General features: G+C 44.9%; 37 non-coding genes across 37 annotated transcripts; all 37 read right to left on the bottom strand.

Annotated features, from left to right (window-relative positions):
• Nucleotides 1-10: 10 nt before the first annotated feature.
• Nucleotides 11-99, bottom strand: trnay-gua (transfer RNA tyrosine (anticodon GUA)). The gene is given in 2 exon segments: nucleotides 11-46; nucleotides 63-99. It is a non-coding gene; the product is annotated as a tRNA-Tyr (tRNA).
• A 265-nt stretch (nucleotides 100-364) lies between these two features.
• On the bottom strand, nucleotides 365-453 carry trnay-aua (transfer RNA tyrosine (anticodon AUA)). The gene is given in 2 exon segments: nucleotides 365-400; nucleotides 417-453. It is a non-coding gene; the product is annotated as a tRNA-Tyr (tRNA).
• Nucleotides 454-721: 268 nt separating this feature from the next.
• Nucleotides 722-810, bottom strand: trnay-gua (transfer RNA tyrosine (anticodon GUA)). The gene is given in 2 exon segments: nucleotides 722-757; nucleotides 774-810. It is a non-coding gene; the product is annotated as a tRNA-Tyr (tRNA).
• Nucleotides 811-1,432: 622 nt separating this feature from the next.
• trnay-gua (transfer RNA tyrosine (anticodon GUA)) lies at nucleotides 1,433-1,521 on the bottom strand. The gene is given in 2 exon segments: nucleotides 1,433-1,468; nucleotides 1,485-1,521. It is a non-coding gene; the product is annotated as a tRNA-Tyr (tRNA).
• An 89-nt stretch (nucleotides 1,522-1,610) lies between these two features.
• On the bottom strand, nucleotides 1,611-1,699 carry trnay-gua (transfer RNA tyrosine (anticodon GUA)). Its single transcript is given in 2 exon segments — nucleotides 1,611-1,646; nucleotides 1,663-1,699. It is a non-coding gene; the product is annotated as a tRNA-Tyr (tRNA).
• A 266-nt stretch (nucleotides 1,700-1,965) lies between these two features.
• On the bottom strand, nucleotides 1,966-2,054 carry trnay-gua (transfer RNA tyrosine (anticodon GUA)). The gene is given in 2 exon segments: nucleotides 1,966-2,001; nucleotides 2,018-2,054. It is a non-coding gene; the product is annotated as a tRNA-Tyr (tRNA).
• A 443-nt stretch (nucleotides 2,055-2,497) lies between these two features.
• trnay-gua (transfer RNA tyrosine (anticodon GUA)) lies at nucleotides 2,498-2,586 on the bottom strand. The gene is given in 2 exon segments: nucleotides 2,498-2,533; nucleotides 2,550-2,586. It is a non-coding gene; the product is annotated as a tRNA-Tyr (tRNA).
• An 89-nt stretch (nucleotides 2,587-2,675) lies between these two features.
• trnay-gua (transfer RNA tyrosine (anticodon GUA)) lies at nucleotides 2,676-2,764 on the bottom strand. Its single transcript is given in 2 exon segments — nucleotides 2,676-2,711; nucleotides 2,728-2,764. It is a non-coding gene; the product is annotated as a tRNA-Tyr (tRNA).
• A 266-nt stretch (nucleotides 2,765-3,030) lies between these two features.
• On the bottom strand, nucleotides 3,031-3,119 carry trnay-gua (transfer RNA tyrosine (anticodon GUA)). The gene is given in 2 exon segments: nucleotides 3,031-3,066; nucleotides 3,083-3,119. It is a non-coding gene; the product is annotated as a tRNA-Tyr (tRNA).
• Nucleotides 3,120-4,095: 976 nt separating this feature from the next.
• Nucleotides 4,096-4,184, bottom strand: trnay-gua (transfer RNA tyrosine (anticodon GUA)). The gene is given in 2 exon segments: nucleotides 4,096-4,131; nucleotides 4,148-4,184. It is a non-coding gene; the product is annotated as a tRNA-Tyr (tRNA).
• A 799-nt stretch (nucleotides 4,185-4,983) lies between these two features.
• trnay-gua (transfer RNA tyrosine (anticodon GUA)) lies at nucleotides 4,984-5,072 on the bottom strand. Its single transcript is given in 2 exon segments — nucleotides 4,984-5,019; nucleotides 5,036-5,072. It is a non-coding gene; the product is annotated as a tRNA-Tyr (tRNA).
• Nucleotides 5,073-5,516: 444 nt separating this feature from the next.
• trnay-gua (transfer RNA tyrosine (anticodon GUA)) lies at nucleotides 5,517-5,605 on the bottom strand. The gene is given in 2 exon segments: nucleotides 5,517-5,552; nucleotides 5,569-5,605. It is a non-coding gene; the product is annotated as a tRNA-Tyr (tRNA).
• Nucleotides 5,606-6,404: 799 nt separating this feature from the next.
• trnay-gua (transfer RNA tyrosine (anticodon GUA)) lies at nucleotides 6,405-6,493 on the bottom strand. The gene is given in 2 exon segments: nucleotides 6,405-6,440; nucleotides 6,457-6,493. It is a non-coding gene; the product is annotated as a tRNA-Tyr (tRNA).
• An 88-nt stretch (nucleotides 6,494-6,581) lies between these two features.
• On the bottom strand, nucleotides 6,582-6,670 carry trnay-gua (transfer RNA tyrosine (anticodon GUA)). Its single transcript is given in 2 exon segments — nucleotides 6,582-6,617; nucleotides 6,634-6,670. It is a non-coding gene; the product is annotated as a tRNA-Tyr (tRNA).
• A 266-nt stretch (nucleotides 6,671-6,936) lies between these two features.
• On the bottom strand, nucleotides 6,937-7,025 carry trnay-gua (transfer RNA tyrosine (anticodon GUA)). Its single transcript is given in 2 exon segments — nucleotides 6,937-6,972; nucleotides 6,989-7,025. It is a non-coding gene; the product is annotated as a tRNA-Tyr (tRNA).
• A 799-nt stretch (nucleotides 7,026-7,824) lies between these two features.
• On the bottom strand, nucleotides 7,825-7,913 carry trnay-gua (transfer RNA tyrosine (anticodon GUA)). The gene is given in 2 exon segments: nucleotides 7,825-7,860; nucleotides 7,877-7,913. It is a non-coding gene; the product is annotated as a tRNA-Tyr (tRNA).
• An 88-nt stretch (nucleotides 7,914-8,001) lies between these two features.
• On the bottom strand, nucleotides 8,002-8,090 carry trnay-gua (transfer RNA tyrosine (anticodon GUA)). The gene is given in 2 exon segments: nucleotides 8,002-8,037; nucleotides 8,054-8,090. It is a non-coding gene; the product is annotated as a tRNA-Tyr (tRNA).
• An 89-nt stretch (nucleotides 8,091-8,179) lies between these two features.
• Nucleotides 8,180-8,268, bottom strand: trnay-gua (transfer RNA tyrosine (anticodon GUA)). The gene is given in 2 exon segments: nucleotides 8,180-8,215; nucleotides 8,232-8,268. It is a non-coding gene; the product is annotated as a tRNA-Tyr (tRNA).
• Nucleotides 8,269-8,356: 88 nt separating this feature from the next.
• On the bottom strand, nucleotides 8,357-8,445 carry trnay-gua (transfer RNA tyrosine (anticodon GUA)). The gene is given in 2 exon segments: nucleotides 8,357-8,392; nucleotides 8,409-8,445. It is a non-coding gene; the product is annotated as a tRNA-Tyr (tRNA).
• Nucleotides 8,446-8,711: 266 nt separating this feature from the next.
• trnay-gua (transfer RNA tyrosine (anticodon GUA)) lies at nucleotides 8,712-8,800 on the bottom strand. Its single transcript is given in 2 exon segments — nucleotides 8,712-8,747; nucleotides 8,764-8,800. It is a non-coding gene; the product is annotated as a tRNA-Tyr (tRNA).
• A 622-nt stretch (nucleotides 8,801-9,422) lies between these two features.
• trnay-gua (transfer RNA tyrosine (anticodon GUA)) lies at nucleotides 9,423-9,511 on the bottom strand. Its single transcript is given in 2 exon segments — nucleotides 9,423-9,458; nucleotides 9,475-9,511. It is a non-coding gene; the product is annotated as a tRNA-Tyr (tRNA).
• A 1,153-nt stretch (nucleotides 9,512-10,664) lies between these two features.
• trnay-gua (transfer RNA tyrosine (anticodon GUA)) lies at nucleotides 10,665-10,753 on the bottom strand. Its single transcript is given in 2 exon segments — nucleotides 10,665-10,700; nucleotides 10,717-10,753. It is a non-coding gene; the product is annotated as a tRNA-Tyr (tRNA).
• Nucleotides 10,754-12,085: 1,332 nt separating this feature from the next.
• trnay-gua (transfer RNA tyrosine (anticodon GUA)) lies at nucleotides 12,086-12,174 on the bottom strand. The gene is given in 2 exon segments: nucleotides 12,086-12,121; nucleotides 12,138-12,174. It is a non-coding gene; the product is annotated as a tRNA-Tyr (tRNA).
• Nucleotides 12,175-12,440: 266 nt separating this feature from the next.
• trnay-gua (transfer RNA tyrosine (anticodon GUA)) lies at nucleotides 12,441-12,529 on the bottom strand. Its single transcript is given in 2 exon segments — nucleotides 12,441-12,476; nucleotides 12,493-12,529. It is a non-coding gene; the product is annotated as a tRNA-Tyr (tRNA).
• A 443-nt stretch (nucleotides 12,530-12,972) lies between these two features.
• On the bottom strand, nucleotides 12,973-13,061 carry trnay-gua (transfer RNA tyrosine (anticodon GUA)). Its single transcript is given in 2 exon segments — nucleotides 12,973-13,008; nucleotides 13,025-13,061. It is a non-coding gene; the product is annotated as a tRNA-Tyr (tRNA).
• An 89-nt stretch (nucleotides 13,062-13,150) lies between these two features.
• Nucleotides 13,151-13,239, bottom strand: trnay-gua (transfer RNA tyrosine (anticodon GUA)). The gene is given in 2 exon segments: nucleotides 13,151-13,186; nucleotides 13,203-13,239. It is a non-coding gene; the product is annotated as a tRNA-Tyr (tRNA).
• Nucleotides 13,240-13,327: 88 nt separating this feature from the next.
• On the bottom strand, nucleotides 13,328-13,416 carry trnay-gua (transfer RNA tyrosine (anticodon GUA)). The gene is given in 2 exon segments: nucleotides 13,328-13,363; nucleotides 13,380-13,416. It is a non-coding gene; the product is annotated as a tRNA-Tyr (tRNA).
• A 1,154-nt stretch (nucleotides 13,417-14,570) lies between these two features.
• Nucleotides 14,571-14,659, bottom strand: trnay-gua (transfer RNA tyrosine (anticodon GUA)). Its single transcript is given in 2 exon segments — nucleotides 14,571-14,606; nucleotides 14,623-14,659. It is a non-coding gene; the product is annotated as a tRNA-Tyr (tRNA).
• Nucleotides 14,660-14,925: 266 nt separating this feature from the next.
• On the bottom strand, nucleotides 14,926-15,014 carry trnay-gua (transfer RNA tyrosine (anticodon GUA)). Its single transcript is given in 2 exon segments — nucleotides 14,926-14,961; nucleotides 14,978-15,014. It is a non-coding gene; the product is annotated as a tRNA-Tyr (tRNA).
• Nucleotides 15,015-15,280: 266 nt separating this feature from the next.
• trnay-gua (transfer RNA tyrosine (anticodon GUA)) lies at nucleotides 15,281-15,369 on the bottom strand. The gene is given in 2 exon segments: nucleotides 15,281-15,316; nucleotides 15,333-15,369. It is a non-coding gene; the product is annotated as a tRNA-Tyr (tRNA).
• Nucleotides 15,370-15,457: 88 nt separating this feature from the next.
• trnay-gua (transfer RNA tyrosine (anticodon GUA)) lies at nucleotides 15,458-15,546 on the bottom strand. Its single transcript is given in 2 exon segments — nucleotides 15,458-15,493; nucleotides 15,510-15,546. It is a non-coding gene; the product is annotated as a tRNA-Tyr (tRNA).
• An 89-nt stretch (nucleotides 15,547-15,635) lies between these two features.
• Nucleotides 15,636-15,724, bottom strand: trnay-gua (transfer RNA tyrosine (anticodon GUA)). The gene is given in 2 exon segments: nucleotides 15,636-15,671; nucleotides 15,688-15,724. It is a non-coding gene; the product is annotated as a tRNA-Tyr (tRNA).
• An 88-nt stretch (nucleotides 15,725-15,812) lies between these two features.
• On the bottom strand, nucleotides 15,813-15,901 carry trnay-gua (transfer RNA tyrosine (anticodon GUA)). Its single transcript is given in 2 exon segments — nucleotides 15,813-15,848; nucleotides 15,865-15,901. It is a non-coding gene; the product is annotated as a tRNA-Tyr (tRNA).
• Nucleotides 15,902-16,167: 266 nt separating this feature from the next.
• trnay-gua (transfer RNA tyrosine (anticodon GUA)) lies at nucleotides 16,168-16,256 on the bottom strand. Its single transcript is given in 2 exon segments — nucleotides 16,168-16,203; nucleotides 16,220-16,256. It is a non-coding gene; the product is annotated as a tRNA-Tyr (tRNA).
• A 266-nt stretch (nucleotides 16,257-16,522) lies between these two features.
• Nucleotides 16,523-16,611, bottom strand: trnay-gua (transfer RNA tyrosine (anticodon GUA)). The gene is given in 2 exon segments: nucleotides 16,523-16,558; nucleotides 16,575-16,611. It is a non-coding gene; the product is annotated as a tRNA-Tyr (tRNA).
• Nucleotides 16,612-16,699: 88 nt separating this feature from the next.
• trnay-gua (transfer RNA tyrosine (anticodon GUA)) lies at nucleotides 16,700-16,788 on the bottom strand. The gene is given in 2 exon segments: nucleotides 16,700-16,735; nucleotides 16,752-16,788. It is a non-coding gene; the product is annotated as a tRNA-Tyr (tRNA).
• Nucleotides 16,789-16,877: 89 nt separating this feature from the next.
• On the bottom strand, nucleotides 16,878-16,966 carry trnay-gua (transfer RNA tyrosine (anticodon GUA)). Its single transcript is given in 2 exon segments — nucleotides 16,878-16,913; nucleotides 16,930-16,966. It is a non-coding gene; the product is annotated as a tRNA-Tyr (tRNA).
• Nucleotides 16,967-17,069: the final 103 nt, after the last annotated feature.

Genomic DNA, 17,069 nt, shown 5'->3' with positions numbered 1-17,069 from the left:
AATCTACAAGTCCTTCGAGCCGGAGTCGAACCAGCGACCTAAGGATCCCCATCAGACTTCATCTACAGTCCTCCGCTCTGCCATCTGAGCTATCGAAGGATGAGCTACGTTTGTTCCCTTAGAATGTGGGATTAGTAAATATAGTTTGTTGCTTCTGTTCAAACTTGACATCGAAAAAAGCTACTAGTCCTTCGAGCCAGAGTTGAACCAACGACCTAAGGATCCCCATCAGACTTTATCTACAGTCCTCCGCTCTGCCATCTGAGCTATCGAAGGATGAGCTAACGTTCGTCCCTTAGAATGTGGGATTAGTAAATATAGTTTGTTGCTTCTGTTCAAACTTGACATCGAAAAAAGCTACTAGTCCTTCGAGCCGGAGTTGAACCAGCGACCTAAGGATCCTCATCAGGCTTAATCTATAGTCCTCCGCTCTGCCATCTGAGCTATCGAAGGATGAGCTACCCATGTTCCTTCATGAATGTGGGATTAGTAAATGTAGTTTATTGCTTATGCGGAAACTTGACATCGGAAAAAATCTACGAGTCCTTCGAGCCGGAGTTGAACCAGCGACCTAAGGATCCCCATCATGCTTTATCTACAGTCGTCCGCTCTGCCAACTGAGCTATCGAAAGTCGAGCTTCACTTGTTTATTTAGAATGTGGGATTAGTAAATGTAGTTTATTGCTTGTGTGGAAACTTGACATCGGAAAAAATCTACTAGTCCTTCGAGCCGGAGTTGAACCAGCGACCTAAGGATCCACATCAGGCTTAATCTACAGTCCTCCGCTCTGCCATCTGAGCTATCGAAGGATGAGCTACCCATGTTCCTTTAGAATGTGGGATTAGTAAATGTAGTTTATTGCTTGTGCGGAAACTTGACATTGGAAAAAATCTACTAGTCCTTCGAGACGGAGTGGAACCAGCGACCTAAGGATCCCCATCAGACTTCATCTACAGTCCTCCGCTCTGCCATCTGAGCTATCAAAGGATGAGCTACCCGTGTTCCTTTAGAATGTGGGATTAGTAAATGTAGTTTATTGCTTGTGCGGAAACTTGACATCGGAAAAAATCTACTAGTCCTTCGAGACGGAGTCGAACCAGCGACCTAAGGATCCCCATCAGACTTCATCTACAGTCCTCCGCTCTGCCATCTGAGCTATCGAAGGATGAGCTAACTTTGTTCCCTTAGAATGTGGGATTAGTAAATATAGTTTGTTGCTTCTGTTCAAACTTGACATCGAAAAAAGCTACTAGTCCTTCGAGCCGGAGTTGAACCAGCGACCTAAGGATCCCCATCAGGCTTAATCTACAGTCCTCCGCTCTGCCATCTGAGCTATTGAAGGATGAGCTACCCATGTTCCTTTAGAATGTGGGATTAGTAAATGTAGTTTATTGCTTGTGCGGAAACTTGACATCGGAAAAAATCTACAAGTCCTTCGAGCCGGAGTTGAACCAGCGACCTAAGGATCCCCATCAGGCTTAATCTACAGTCCTCCGCTCTGCCATCTGAGCTATCGAAGGATGAGCTATCCATGTTCCTATAGAATGTGGGATTAGTAAATGTAGTTTATTGCTTGTGCGGAAACTTGATATCGGAAAAAATCTACTAGTCCTTCGAGCCGGAGTTGAACCAGCGACCTAAGGATCTCCATCAGACTTTATCTACAGTCCTCCGCTCTGCCATCTGAGCTATCGAAGGATGAGCTACCTTTCTTCCCTTAGAATGTGGGATTAGTAAATATAGTTTGTTGCTTCTGTTCAAACTTGACATCGAAAAAAGCTACTAGTCCTTCGAGCCGGAGTTGAACCAGCGACCTAAGGATTCCCATCAGGCTTAATCTACAGTCGTCCGCTCTGCCAACTGCGCTATCGAAAGTCGAGCTTCGCTTGTTTATTTAGAATGTGGGATTAGTAAATGTAGTTTATTGCTTGTGTGGAAACTTGACATCGGAAAAAATCTACTAGTCCTTCGAGCCGGAGTTGAACCAGCGACCTAAGGATCTCCATCAGACTTTATCTACAGTCCTCCGCTCTGCCATCTGAGCTATCGAAGGATGAGCTACCTTTCTTCCCTTAGAATGTGGGATTAGTAAATATAGTTTGTTGCTTCTGTTCAAACTTGACATCGAAAAAAGCTACTAGTCCTTCGAGCCGGAGTTGAACCAGCGACCTAAGGATCCCCATCAGGCTTAATCTACAGTCCTCCGCTCTGCCATCTGAGCTATCAAAGGATGAGCTACCCGTGTTCTTTTAGAATGTGGGATTAGTAAATGTAGTTTATTGCTTGTGCGGAAACTTGACATCGGAAAAAATCTACTAGTCCTTCGAGACGGAGTCGAACCAGCGACCTAAGGATCCCCATCAGACTTCATCTACAGTCCTCCGCTCTGCCATCTGAGCTATCGAAGGATGAGCTAACTTTGTTCCCTTAGAATGTGGGATTAGTAAATATAGTTTGTTGCTTCTGTTGAAACTTGACATCGAAAAAAGCTACTAGTCCTTCGAGCCGGAGTTGAACCAGCGACCTAAGGATCCCCATCAGGCTTAATCTACAGTCCTCCGCTCTGCCATCTGAGCTATCGAAGGATGAGCTATCCATGTTCCTATAGAATGTGGGATTAGTAAATGTAGTTTATTGCTTGTGCGGAAACTTGATATCGGAAAAAATCTACTAGTCCTTCGAGCCGGAGTTGAACCAGCGACCTAAGGATCTCCATCAGACTTTATCTACAGTCCTCCGCTCTGCCATCTGAGCTATCGAAGGATGAGCTACCTTTCTTCCCTTAGAATGTGGGATTAGTAAATATAGTTTGTTGCTTCTGTTCAAACTTGACATCGAAAAAAGCTACTAGTCCTTCGAGCCGGAGTTGAACCAGCGACCTAAGGATCCCCATCAGGCTTAATCTACAGTCGTCCGCTCTGCCAACTGCGCTATCGAAAGTCGAGCTTCACTTGTTTATTTAGAATGTGGGATTAGTAAATGTAGTTTATTGCTTGTGTGGAAACTTGACATCGGAAAAAATCTACTAGTCCTTCGAGCCGGAGTTGAACCAGCGACCTAAGGATCTCCATCAGACTTTATCTACAGTCCTCCGCTCTGCCATCTGAGCTATCGAAGGATGAGCTACCTTTCTTCCCTTAGAATGTGGGATTAGTAAATATAGTTTGTTGCTTCTGTTCAAACTTGACATCGAAAAAAGCTACTAGTCCTTCGAGCCGGAGTTGAACCAGCGACCTAAGGATCCCCATCAGGCTTAATCTACAGTCCTCCGCTCTGCCATCTGAGCTATAAAAGGATGAGCTACCCGTGTTCCTTTAGAATGTGGGATTAGTAAATGTAGTTTATTGCTTGTGCGGAAACTTGACATCGGAAAAAATCTACTAGTCCTTCGAGACGGAGTCGAACCAGCGACCTAAGGATCCCCATCAGACTTCATCTACAGTCCTCCGCTCTGCCATCTGAGCTATCGAAGGATGAGCTAACTTTGTTCCCTTAGAATGTGGGATTAGTAAATATAGTTTGTTGCTTCTGTTCAAACTTGACATCGAAAAAAGCTACTAGTCCTTCGAGCCGGAGTTGAACCAGCGACCTAAGGATCCCCATCAGGCTTAATCTACAGTCCTCCGCTCTGCCATCTGAGCTATCAAAGGATGAGCTATCCATGTTCCTATAGAATGTGGGATTAGTAAATGTAGTTTATTGCTTGTGCGGAAACTTGATATCGGAAAAAATCTACTAGTCTTTCAAGCCGGAGTTGAACCAGTGACCTAAGGATCTCCATCAGACTTTATCTACAGTCCTCCGCTCTGCCATCTGAGCTATCGAAGGATGAGCTACCTTTCTTCCCTTAGAATGTGGGATTAGTAAATATAGTTTGTTGCTTCTGTTCAAACTTGACATCGAAAAAAGCTACTAGTCCTTCGAGCCGGAGTTGAACCAGCGACCTAAGGATCCCCATCAGGCTTAATCTACAGTCGTCCGCTCTGCCAACTGAGCTATCGAAAGTCGAGCTTCACTTGTTTATTTAGAATGTGGGATTAGTAAATGTAGTTTATTGCTTGTGTGGAAACTTGACATCGGAAAAAATCTACTAGTCCTTCGAGCCGGAGTTGAACCAGCGACCTAAGGATCTCCATCAGACTTTATCTACAGTCCTCCGCTCTGCCATCTGAGCTATCGAAGGATGAGCTACCTTTCTTCCCTTAGAATGTGGGATTAGTAAATATAGTTTGTTGCTTCTGTTCAAACTTGACATCGAAAAAAGCTACTAGTCCTTCGAGCCGGAGTTGAACCAGCGACCTAAGGATCCCCATCAGGCTTAATCTACAGTCCTCCGCTCTGCCATCTGAGGTATCGAAGGATGAGCTACCCATGTTCCTTTAGAATGTGGGATTAGTAAATGTAGTTTATTGCTTGTGCGGAAACTTGACATCGGAAAAAATCTACTAGTCCTTCGAGACGGAGTGGAACCAGCGACCTAAGGATCCCCATCAGACTTCATCTACAGTCCTCCGCTCTGCCATCTGAGCTATCAAAGGATGAGCTACCCGTGTTCCTTTAGAATGTGGGATTAGTAAATGTAGTTTATTGCTTGTGCGGAAACTTGACATCGGAAAAAATCTACTAGTCCTTCGAGACGGAGTCGAACCAGCGACCTAAGGATCCCCATCAGACTTCATCTACAGTCCTCCGCTCTGCCATCTGAGCTATCGAAGGATGAGCTAACTTTGTTCCCTTAGAATGTGCGATTAGTAAATATAGTTTTTTGCTTCTGTTCAAACTTGACATTGAAAAAAGCTACTAGTCCTTCGAGCCAGAGTTGAACCAGCGACCTAAGGATCCCCATCAGGCTTAATCTACAGTCCTCCGCTCTGCCATCTGAGCTATCGAAGGATGAGCTACCCATGTTCCTTTAGAATGTGGGATTAGTAAATGTAGTTTATTGCTTGTGCGGAAACTTGACATCGGAAACAATCTACAAGTCCTTCGAGCCGGAGTTGAACCAGCGACCTAAGGATCCCCATCAGGCTTAATCTACAGTCCGCCGCTCTGCCATCTGAGCTATCGAAGGATGAGCTATCCATGTTCCTATAGAATGTGGGATTAGTAAATGTAGTTTATTGCTTGTGCGGAAACTTGATATCGGAAAAAATCTACTAGTCCTTCGAGCCGGAGTTGAACCAGCAACCTAAGGATTTCCATCAGACTTTATCTACAGTCCTCCGCTCTGCCATCTTAGCTATCGAAGGATGAGCTAACGTTCTTCCCTTAGAATGTGGGATTAGCAAATATAGTTTGTTGCTTCTGTTCAAACTTGACATCGAAAAAAGCTACTAGTCCTTCGAGCCAGAGTTGAACCAGCGACCTAAGGATCCTCATCAGGCTTAATCTACTGTCCTCCGCTCTGCCATCTGAGCTATCAAAGGATGAGCTACCCGTGTTCCTTTAGAATGTGGGATTAGTAAATGTAGTTTATTGCTTGTGCGGAAATTTGACATCGGAAAAAATCTACTAGTCCTTCGAGCCGGAGTCGAACCAGCGACCTAAGGATCCCCATCAGACTTCATCTACAGTCCTCCGCTCTGCCATCTGAGCTATCGAAGGATGAGCTACCTTTCCTCCCTTAGAATGTGGGATTAGTAAATATAGTTTGTTGCTTCTGTTCAAACTTGACATCGAAAAAAGCTACTAGTCCTTCGAGCCGGAATTGAACCAGCGACCTAAGGATCCCCATCATGCTTTTTCTACAGTCGTCCGCGCTGCCAACTGAGCTATCGAAAGACGAGCTTCACTTCTTCATTTAGAATGTGGGATTAGTAAATGTAGTTTATTGCTTGTGCGGAAACTTGACATCGGAAAAAATCTACTAGTCCTTCGAGCCGGAGTCAAACCAGCGACCTAAGGATCCCCATCAGACTTCATCTACAGTCCTCCGCTCTGCCATCTGAGCTATCGAAGGATGAGCTACCTTTCTTCCCTTAGAATGTGGGATTAGTAAATATAGTTTGTTGCTTCTGTTCAAACTTGACATCGAAAAAAGCTACTAGTCCTTCGAGCCAGAGTTGAACCAGCGACCTAAGGATCCCCATCAAGCTTAATCTACAGTCCTCCACTCTGCCATCTGAGCTATCGAAGGATGAGCTACCCAAGTTCCTTTAGAATGTGGGATTAGTAAATGTAGTTTATTGCTTGTGCGGAAATTTGACATCGGAAAAAATCTACAAGTCCTTCGAGCCGGAGTTGAACCAGCGACCGAAGGATCCTCATCAGGCTTAATCTACTGTTCTCCGCTCTGCCATCTGAGCTATCAAAGGATGAGCTACCCGTGTTCCTTTACAATGTGGGATTAGTAAATGTAGTTTATTGCTTGTGCGGAAATTTGACATCGGAAAAAATCTACAAGTCCTTCGAGCCGGAGTCGAACCAGCGACCTAAGGATCCCCATCAGACTTCATCTACAGTCCTCCGCTCTGCCATCTGAGCTATCGAAGGATGAGCTACCTTTCTTCCCTTAGAATGTGGGATTAGTAAATATAGTTTGTTGCTTCTGTTCAAACTTGACATCAAAAAAAGCTACTAGTCCTTCGAGCCGGAGTTGAACCAGCGACCTAAGGATCCCCATCAGGCTTAATCTACAGTCCTCCGCTCTGCCATCTGAGCTATCGAAGGATGAGCGACCCATGTTCCTTTAGAATGTGGGATTAGTAAATGTAGTTTATTGCTTGTGCGGAAACTTGACATCGGAAAAAATCTACTAGTCCTTCGAGACGGAGTGGAACCAGCGACCTAAGGATCCCCATCAGACTTCATCTACAGTCCTCCGCTCTGCCATCTGAGCTATCGAAGGATGAGCTACCTTTCTTCCCTTAGAATGTGGGATTAGTAAATATAGTTTGTTGCTTCTGTTCAAACTTGACATCGAAAAAAGCTACTAGTCCTTCGAGCCGGAGTTGAACCAGCGACCTAAGGATCCCCATCAGGCTTAATCTACAGTCCTCCGCTCTGCCATCTGAGCTATCGAAGGATGAGCTACCCATGTTCCTTTAGAATGTGGGATTAGTAAATGTAGTTTATTGCTTGTGCGGAAACTTGATATCGGAAAAAATCTACTAGTCCTTCGAGCCGGAGTTGAACCAGCAACCTAAGGATTTCCATCAGACTTTATCTACAGTCCTCCGCTCTGCCATCTTAGCTATCGAAGGATGAGCTAACGTTCTTCCCTTAGAATGTGGGATTAGCAAATATAGTTTGTTGCTTCTGTTCAAACTTGACATCGAAAAAAGCTACTAGTCCTTCGAGCCGGAGTTGAACCAGCGACCTAAGGATCCTCATCAGGCTTAATCTACTGTCCTCCGCTCTGCCATCTGAGCTATCAAAGGATGAGCTACCCGTGTTCCTTTAGAATGTGGGATTAGTAAATGTAGTTTATTGCTTGTGCGGAAATTTGACATCGGAAAAAATCTACAAGTCCTTCGAGCCGGAGTCGAACCAGCGACCTAAGGATCCCCATCAGACTTCATGTACAGTCCTCCGCTCTGCCATCTGAGCTATCGAAGGATGAGCTACCTTTCCTCCCTTAGAATGTGGGATTAGTAAATATAGTTTGTTGCTTCTGTTCAAACTTGACATCGAAAAAAGCTACTAGTCCTTCTAGCTGGAATTGAACCAGCGACCTAAGGATCCCCATCATGCTTTTGCTACAGTCGTCCGTGCTGCCAACTGAGCTATCGAAAGACGAGCTTCACTTCTTTATTTAGAATGTGGGATTAGTAAATGTAGTTTATTGCTTGTGCGGAAACTTGACATCGGAAAAAATCTACTAGTCCTTCGAGCCGGAGTCGAACCAGCGACCTAAGGATCCCCATCAGACTTCATCTACAGTCCTCCGCTCTGCCATCTGAGCTATCGAAGGATGAGCTACCTTTCTTCCCTTAGAATGTGGGATTAGTAAATATAGTTTGTTGCTTCTGTTCAAACTTGACATCGAAAAAAGCTACTAGTCCTTCGAGCCGGAGTTGAACCAGCGACCTAAGGATCCCCATCAAGCTTAATCTACAGTCCTCCACTCTGCCATCTGAGCTATCGAAGGATGAGCTACCCAAGTTCCTTTAGAATGTGGCATTAGTAAATGTAGTTTATTGCTTGTGCGGAAACTTGACATCGGAAAAAATCTACAAGTCCTTCGAGCCGGAGTCGAACCAGCGACCTAAGGATCCCCATCAGACTTCATCTACAGTCCTCCGCTCTGCCATCTGAGCTATCGAAGGATGAGCTACCTTTCTTCCCTTAGAATGTGGGATTAGTAAATATAGTTTGTTGCTTCTGTTCAAACTTGACATCGAAAAAAGCTACTAGTCCTTCGAGCCGGAGTTGAACCAGCGACCTAAGGATCCCCATCAGGCTTAATCTACAGTCCTCCGCTCTGCCATCTGAGCTATCGAAGGATGAGCGACCCATGTTCCTTTAGAATGTGGGATTAGTAAATGTAGTTTATTGCTTGTGCGGAAACTTGACATCGGAAAAAATCTACTAGTCCTTCGAGACGGAGTGGAACCAGCGACCTAAGGATCCCCATCAGACTTCATCTACAGTCCTCCGCTCTGCCATCTGAGCTATCGAAGGATGAGCTACCTTTCTTCCCTTAGAATGTGGGATTAGTAAATATAGTTTGTTGCTTCTGTTCAAACTTGACATCGAAAAAACCTACTAGTCCTTCGAGCCGGAGTTGAACCAGCGACCTAAGGATCCCCATCAGGCTTAATCTACAGTCCTCCGCTCTGCCATCTGAGCTATCGAAGGATGAGCTACCCATGTTCCTTTAGAATGTGGGATTAGTAAATGTAGTTTATTGCTTGTGCGGAAACTTGACATCGGAAAAAATCTACAAGTCCTTCGAGCCGGAGTTGAACCAGCGACCGAAGGATCCCCATCAGGCTTAATCTACAGTCCTCCGCTCTGCCATCTGAGCTATCGAAGGATGAGCTATCCATGTTCCTATAGAATGTGGGATTAGTAAATGTAGTTTATTGCTTGTGCGGAAACTTGATATCGGAAAAAATCTGCTAGTCCTTCGAGCCGGAGTTGAACCAGCAACCTAAGGATTTCCATCAGACTTTATCTACAGTCCTCCGCTCTGCCATCTTAGCTATCGAAGGATGAGCTAACGTTCTTCCCTTAGAATGTGGGATTAGCAAATATAGTTTGTTGCTTCTGTTCAAACTTGACATCGAAAAAAGCTACTAGTCCTTCGAGCCGGAGTCGAACCAGCGACCTAAGGATCCTCATCAGGCTTAATCTACTGTCCTCCGCTCTGCGATCTGAGCTATCAAAGGATGAGCTACCCGTGTTCCTTTAGAATGTGGGATTAGTAAATGTAGTTTATTGCTTGTGCGGAAATTTGACATCGGAAAAAATCTACAAGTCCTTCGAGCCGGAGTCGAACCAGCGACCTAAGGATCCCCATCAGACTTCATCTACAGTCCTCCGCTCTGCCATCTGAGCTATCGAAGGATGAGCTACCTTTCCTCCCTTAGAATGTGGGATTAGTAAATATAGTTTGTTGCTTCTGTTCAAACTTGACATCGAAAAAAGCTACTAGTCCTTCGAGCCGGAATTGAACCAGGGACCTAAGGATCCCCATCATGCTTTTTCTACAGTCGTCCGCGCTGCCAACTGAGCTATCGAAAGACGAGCTTCACTTCTTCATTTAGAATGTGGGATTAGTAAATGTAGTTTATTGCTTGTGCGGAAACTTGACATCGGAAAAAATCTACTAGTCCTTCGAGCCGGAGTCGAACCAGCGACCTAAGGATCCCCATCAGACTTCATCTACAGTCCTCCGCTCTGCCTTCTGAGCTATCGAAGGATGAGCTACCTTTATTCCCTTAGAATGTGGGATTAGTAAATATAGTTTGTTGCTTCTGTTCAAACTTGACATCGAAAAAAGCTACTAGTCCTTCGAGCCAGAGTTGAACCAGCGACCTAAGGATTCTCATCAGGCTTAATCTACTGTTCTCCGCTCTGCCATCTGAGCTATCAAAGGATGAGCTACCTGTGTTCCTTTACAATGTGGGATTAGTAAATGTAGTTTATTGCTTGTGCGGAAATTTGACATCGGAAAAAATCTACAAGTCCTTCGAGCCGGAGTCGAACCAGCGACCTAACGATCCCCATCAGACTTCATCTACAGTCCTCCGCTCTGCCATCTGAGCTATCGAAGGATGAGCTACCTTTCTTCCCTTAGAATGTGGGATTAGTAAATATAGTTTGTTGCTTCTGTTCAAACTTGACATCGAAAAAAGCTACTAGTCCTTCGAGCCGGAGTTGAACCAGCGATCTAAGGATCCCCATCAGGCTTAATCTACAGTCCTCCGCTCTGCCATCTGAGCTATCGAAGGATGAGCGACCCATGTTCCTTTAGAATGTGGGATTAGTAAATGTAGTTTATTGCTTGTGCGGAAACTTGACATCGGAAAAAATCTATTAGTCCTTCGAGACGGAGTGGAACCAGCGACCTAAGGATCCCCATCAGATTTCATCTACAGTCCTCCGCTCTGCCATCTGAGCTATCGAAGGATGAGCTACCTTTCTTCCCTTAGAATGTGGGATTAGTAAATATAGTTTGTTGCTTCTGTTCAAACTTGACATCGAAAAAAGCTACTAGTCCTTCGAGCCGGAGTTGAACCAGCGACCTAAGGATCCCCATCAGGCTTAATCTACAGTCCTCCGCTCTGCCATCTGAGCTATCGAAGGATGAGCTACCCATGTTCCTTTAGAATGTGGGATTAGTAAATGTAGTTTATTGCTTGTGCGGAAACTTGATATCGGAAAAAATCTACTAGTCCTTCGAGCCGGAGTTGAACCAGCAACCTAAGGATTTCCATCAGACTTTATCTACAGTCCTCCGCTCTGCCATCTTAGCTATCGAAGGATGAGCTAACGTTCTTCCCTTAGAATGTGGGATTAGCAAATATAGTTTGTTGCTTCTGTTCAAACTTGACATCGAAAAAAGCTACTAGTCCTTCGAGCCGGAGTTGAACCAGCGACCTAAGGATCCTCATCAGGCTTAATCTACTGTCCTCCGCTCTGCCATCTGAGCTATCAAATGATGAGCTACCCGTGTTCCTTTAGAATGTGGGATTAGTAAATGTAGTTTATTGCTTGTGCGGAAATTTGACATCGGAAAAAATCTACAAGTCCTTCGAGCCGGAGTCAAACCAGCGACCTAAGGATCCCCATCAGACTTCATCTACAGTCCTCCGCTCTGCCATCTGAGCTATCGAAGGATGAGCAATCTTTCCTCCCTTAGAATGTGGGATTAGTAAATATAGTTTGTTGCTTCTGTTCAAACTTGACATCGAAAAAAGCTACTAGTCCTTCGAGCCGGAATTGAACCAGCGACCTAAGGATCCCCATCATGCTTTTTCTACAGTCGTCCGCGCTGCCAACTGAGCTATCGAAAGACGAGCTTCACTTCTTCATTTAGAATGTGGGATTAGTAAATGTAGTTTATTGCTTGTGCGGAAACTTGACATCGGAAAAAATCTACAAGTCCTTCGAGCCGGAGTTGAACCAGCGACCTAAGGATCCCCATCTGGCTTAATATACAGTCCTCCGCTCTGCCATCTGAGCTATCGAAGGATGAGCTATCCATGTTCCTATAGAATGTGGGATTAGTAAATGTAGTTTATTGCTTGTGCGGAAACTTGATATCGGAAAAAATCTACTAGTCCTTCGAGCCGGAGTTGAACCAGCAACCTAAGGATTTCCATCAGACTTTATCTACAGTCCTCCGCTCTGCCATCTTAGCTATCGAAGGATGAGCTAACGTTCTTCCCTTAGAATGTGGGATTAGCAAATATAGTTTGTTGCTTCTGTTCAAACTTGACATCGAAAAAAGCTACTAGTCCTTCGAGCCGGAGTTGAACCAGCGACCTAAGGATCCTCATCAGGCTTAATCTACTGTCCTCCGCTCTGCCATCTGAGCTATCAAAGGATGAGCTACCCGTGTTCCTTTAGAATGTGGGATTAGTAAATGTAGTTTATTGCTTGTGCGGAAATTTGACATCGGAAAAAATCTACAAGTCCTTCGAGCCGGAGTTGAACCAGCGACCTAAGGATCCCCATCAGACTTCATCTACAGTCCTCCGCTCTGCCATCTGAGCTATCGAAGGATGAGCTACCTTTCCTCCCTTAGAATGTGGGATTAGTAAATATAGTTTGTTGCTTCTGTTCAAACTTGACATCGAAAAAAGCTACTAGTCCTTCGAGCCGGAATTGACCCAGCGACCTAAGGATCCCCATCATGCTTTTTCTACAGTCGTCCGCGCTGCCAACTGAGCTATCGAAAGACGAGCTTCACTTCTTCATTTAGAATGTGGGATTAGTAAATGTAGTTTATTGCTTGTGCGGAAACTTGACATCGGAAAAAATCTACTAGTCCTTCGAGCCGGAGTCGAACCAGCGACCTAAGGATCCCCATCAGACTTCATCTACAGTCCTCCGCTCTGCCATCTGAGCTATCGAAGGATGAGCTACCTTTGTTCCCTTAGAATGTGGGATTAGTAAATATAGTTTGTTGCTTCTGTACAAACTTGACATCGAAAAAAGCTACTAGTCCTTCGAGCCGGAGTTGAACCAGCGACCTAAGGATCCTCATCAGGCTTAATCTACTGTTCTCCGCTCTGCCATCTGAGCTATCAAAGGATGAGCTACCCGTGTTCCTTTACAATGTGGGATTAGTAAATGTAGTTTATTGCTTGTGCGGAAATTTGACATCGGAAAAAATCTACAAGTCCTTCGAGCCGGAGTCGAACCAGCGACCTAAGGATCCCCATCAGACTTCATCTACAGTCCTCCGCTCTGGCATCTGAGCTATCGAAGGATGAGCTACCTTTCTTCCCTTAGAATGTGGGATTAGTAAATATAGTTTGTTGCTTCTGTTCAAACTTGACATCGAAAAAAGCTACTAGTCCTTCGAGCCGGAGTTGAACCAGCGACCTAAGGATCCCCATCAGACTTCATCTACAGTCCTCCGCTCTGCCATCTGAGCTATCGAAGGATGAGCTACCTTTCCTCCTTTACAATGTGGGATTAGTAAATGTAGTTTATTGCTTGTGCGGAAATTTGACATCGGAAAAAATCTACAAGTCCTTCGAGCCGGAGTCGAACCAGCGACCTAAGGATCCCCATCAGACTTCATCTACAGTCCTCCGCTCTGCCATCTGAGCTATCGAAGGATGAGCTACCTTTCTTCCCTTAGAATGTGGGATTAGTAAATATAGTTTGTTGCTTCTGTTCAAACTTGACATCGAAAAAAGCTACTAGTCCTTCGAGCCGGAGTTGAACCAGCGACCTAAGGATCCCCATCAGACTTCACCTACAGTCCTCCGCTCTGCCATCTGAGCTATCGAAGGATGAGCTACCTTTGCTCCCTTAGAATGTGGGATTAGTAAATATAGTTTGTTGCTTCTGTTCAAACTTGACATCGAAAAAAGCTACTAGTCCTTCGAGCCGGAATTGAACCAGGGACCTAAGGATCCCCATCATGCTTTTTCTACAGTCGTCTGCGCTGCCAACTGAGCTATCGAAAGACGTGCTTCACTTCTTCATTTAGAATGTGGGATTAGTAAATGTAGTTTATTGCTTGTGCGGAAATTTGACATCGGAAAAAATCTACAAGTCCTTCGAGCCGGAGTCAAACCAGCGACCTAAGGATCCCCATCAGACTTCATCTACAGTCCTCCGCTCTGCCATCTGAGCTATCGAAGGATGAGCTATCTTTCCTCCCTTAGAATGTGGGATTAGTAAATATAGTTTGTTGCTTCTGTTCAAACTTGACATCGAAAAAAGCTACTAGTCCTTCGAGCCGGAATTGAACCAGCGACCTAAGGATCCCCATCATGCTTTTTCTACAGTCGTCCGCGCTGCCAACTGAGCTATCGAAAGACGAGCTTCACTTCTTCATTTAGAATGTGGGATTAGTAAATGTAGTTTATTGCTTGTGCGGAAACTTGACATCGGAAAAAATCTACAAGTCCTTCGAGCCGGAGTTGAACCAGCAACCGAAGGATCCCCATCTGGCTTAATCTACAGTCCTCCGCTCTGCCATCTGAGCTATCGAAGGATGAGCTATCCATGTTCCTATAGAATGTGGGATTAGTAAATGTAGTTTATTGCTTGTGCGGAAACTTGATATCGGAAAAAATCTACTAGTCCTTCGAGCCGGAGTTGAACCAGCAACCTAAGGATTTCCATCAGACTTTATCTACAGTCCTCCGCTCTGCCATCTTAGCTATCGAAGGATGAGCTAACGTTCTTCCCTTAGAATGTGGGATTAGCAAATATAGTTTGTTGCTTCTGTTCAAACTTGACATCGAAAAAAGCTACTAGTCCTTCGAGCCGGAGTTGAACCAGCGACCTAAGGATCCCCATCAGGCTTAATCTACTGTCCTCCGCTCTGCCATCTGAGCTATCAAAGGATGAGCTACCCGTGTTCCTTTAGAATGTGGGATTAGTAAATATAGTTTATTGCTTGTGCGGAAATTTGACATCGGAAAAAATCTACAAGTCCTTCGAGCCGGAGTTGAACCAGCGACCTAAGGATCCCCATCAGACTTCATCTACAGTCCTCCGCTCTGCCATCTGAGCTATCGAAGGATGAGCTACCTTTCCTCCCTTAGAATGTGGGATTAGTAAATATAGTTTGTTGCTTCTGTTCAAACTTGACATCGAAAAAAGCTACTAGTCCTTCGAGCCGGAATTGAACCAGCGACCTAAGGATCCCCATCATGCTTTTTCTACAGACGTCCGCGCTGCCAACTGAGCTATCGAAAGACGAGCTTCACTTCTTCATTTAGAATGTGGGATTAGTAAATGTAGTTTATTGCTTGTGCGGAAACTTGACATCGGAAAAAATCTACTAGTCCTTCGAGCCGGAGTCGAACCAGCGACCTAAGGATCCCCATCAGACTTCATCTACAGTCCTCCGCTCTGCCATCTGAGCTATCGAAGGATGAGCTACCTTTGTTCCCTTAGAATGTGGGATTAGTAAATATAGTTTGTTGCTTCTGTACAAACTTGACATCGAAAAAAGCTACTAGTCCTTCGAGCCGGAGTTGAACCAGCGACCTAAGGATCCTCATCAGGCTTAATCTACTGTTCTCCGCTCTGCCATCTGAGCTATCAAAGGATGAGCTACCCGTGTTCCTTTACAATGTGGGATTAGTAAATGTAGTTTATTGCTTGTGCGGAAATTTGACATCGGAAAAAATCTACAAGTCCTTCGAGCCGGAGTCGAACCAGCGACCTAAGGATCCCCATCAGACTTCATCTACAGTCCTCCGCTCTGCCATCTGAGCTATCGAAGGATGAGCTACCTTTCTTCCCTTAGAATGTGGGATTAGTAAATATAGTTTGTTGCTTCTGTTCAAACTTGACATCGAAAAAAGCTACTAGTCCTTCGAGCCGGAGTTGAACCAGCGACCTAAGGATCCCCATCAGACTTCATCTACAGTCCTCCGCTCTGCCATCTGAGCTATCGAAGGATGAGCTACCTTTCCTCCTTTACAATGTGGGATTAGTAAATGTAGTTTATTGCTTGTGCGGAAATTTGACATCGGAAAAAATCTACAAGTCCTTCGAGCCGGAGTCGAACCAGCGACCTAAGGATCCCCATCAGACTTCATCTACAGTCCTCCGCTCTGCCATCTGAGCTATCGAAGGATGAGCTACCTTTCTTCCCTTAGAATGTGGGATTAGTAAATATAGTTTGTTGCTTCTGTTCAAACTTGACATCGAAAAAAGCTACTAGTCCTTCGAGCCGGAGTTGAACCAGCGACCTAAGGATCCCCATCAGACTTCATCTACAGTCCTCCGCTCTGCCATCTGAGCTATCGAAGGATGAGCTACCTTTCCTCCCTTAGAATGTGGGATTAGTAAATATAGTTTGTTGCTTCTGTTCAAACTTGACATCGAAAAAAGCTACTAGTCCTTCGAGCCGGAATTGAACCAGGGACCTAAGGATCCCCATCATGCTTTTTCTACAGTCGTCTGCGCTGCCAACTGAGCTATCGAAAGACGTGCTTCACTTCTTCATTTAGAATGTGGGATTAGTAAATGTAGTTTATTGCTTGTGCGGAAACTTGACATCGGAAAAAATCTACTAGTCCTTCGAGCCGGAGTCGAACCAGCGACCTAAGGATCCCCATCAGACTTCATCTACAGTCCTCCGCTCTGCCATCTGAGCTATCGAAGGATGAGCTACCTTTGTTCCCTTAGAATGTGGGATTAGTAAATATAGTTTGTTGCTTCTGTTCAAACTTGACATCGAAAAAAGCTACTAGTCCTTCGAGCCGGAGTTGAACCAGCGACCTAAGGATCCTCATCAGGCTTAATCTACTGTTCTCCGCTCTGCCATCTGAGCTATCAAAGGATGAGCTACCCGTGTTCCTTTACAATGTGGGATTAGTAAATGTAGTTTATTGCTTGTGCGGAAATTTGACATCGGAAAAAATCTACAAGTCCTTCGAGCCGGAGTCGAACCAGCGACCTAAGGATCCCCATCAGACTTCATCTACAGTCCTCCGCTCTGCCATCTGAGCTATCGAAGGATGAGCTACCTTTCTTCCCTTAGAATGTGGGATTAGTAAATATAGTTTGTTGCTTCTGTTCAAACTTGACATCGAAAAAAGCTACTAGTCCTTCGAGCCGGAGTTGAACCAGCGACCTAAGGATCCCCATTAGGCTTAATCTACAGTCCTCCGCTCTGCCATCTGAGCTATCGAAGGATGAGCGACCCATGTTCCTTTAGAATGTGGGATTAGTAAATGTAGTTTATTGCTTGTGCGGAAACTTGACATCGGAAAAAATCTACTAGTCCTTCGAGCCGGAGTCGAACCAGCGACCTAAGGATCCCCATCAGACTTCATCTACAGTCCTCCGCTCTGCCATCTGAGCTATCGAAGGATGAGCTACCTTTCTTCCCTTAGAATGTGGGATTAGTAAATATAGTTTGTTGCTTCTGTTCAAACTTGACATCGAAAAAAGCTACTAGTCCTTCGAGCCGGAG

Source organism: Brienomyrus brachyistius, chromosome 1 (assembly GCF_023856365.1).
Source record: "Brienomyrus brachyistius isolate T26 chromosome 1, BBRACH_0.4, whole genome shotgun sequence".
NCBI lineage: Eukaryota > Metazoa > Chordata > Actinopteri > Osteoglossiformes > Mormyridae > Brienomyrus > Brienomyrus brachyistius.
Note: the sequence above shows the minus strand (reverse complement) of the source record. Positions and strands in the feature narration are given on the sequence as shown.